Source organism: Frankliniella occidentalis, unplaced genomic scaffold, assembly GCF_000697945.3.
Source record: "Frankliniella occidentalis isolate FOCC.00 unplaced genomic scaffold, Focc_3.1 Scaffold50, whole genome shotgun sequence".
Lineage (NCBI taxonomy): Eukaryota > Metazoa > Arthropoda > Insecta > Thysanoptera > Thripidae > Frankliniella > Frankliniella occidentalis.
The window spans coordinates 1,028,591-1,029,150 of NW_026267180.1; positions in this window are offsets into that span (position 1 = coordinate 1,028,591).

Consider the following 560-nt stretch of genomic DNA (forward strand, 5'->3'; position numbering starts at 1 on the left):
TTATTAGTATAATAAACTTAGGCTTTCCAGTCAAGTTAAGGTAGCTCAGACAATATTACTGCTGGGCAAAAGCATGCCTGTAGCCTGCAAACAACAAGGATAACTTGGAGTTAGCTTAAAAGCTAAAGCCAAATTTTCTTATAAATTAAGTGGAGAGAGGAATTTGGAGGTACCTTCAATATTTATCCACATAATGCTCCTAGTGACAGATTGCAGAAAGAAACAAAAGACACACTTACCTCTAAATATGACAATCATAGATTACAAAATGGCCCCCCAGCTTTAAAAAATTTACCATAGTTGATATCTAGAAGAAATGAAGTCCTAAGAAATGATGACATCAGACATCAGCCTTAAAGCACTGTCACTTATTATAAACAGGGTGGGTAAGTAAATGTGGTAAATGTCACTGCCGTCCTATTTTAAAAAGTCAATTCTACATTGCACACCCCAAATTTCCGTTCAGCAAAACTACAGTATTAATATCATGATCTTGGTTTACAATGGACATGGGTACCATAAAAAAAAGAGACCCTGTTGCTTATACTACTAATATAATA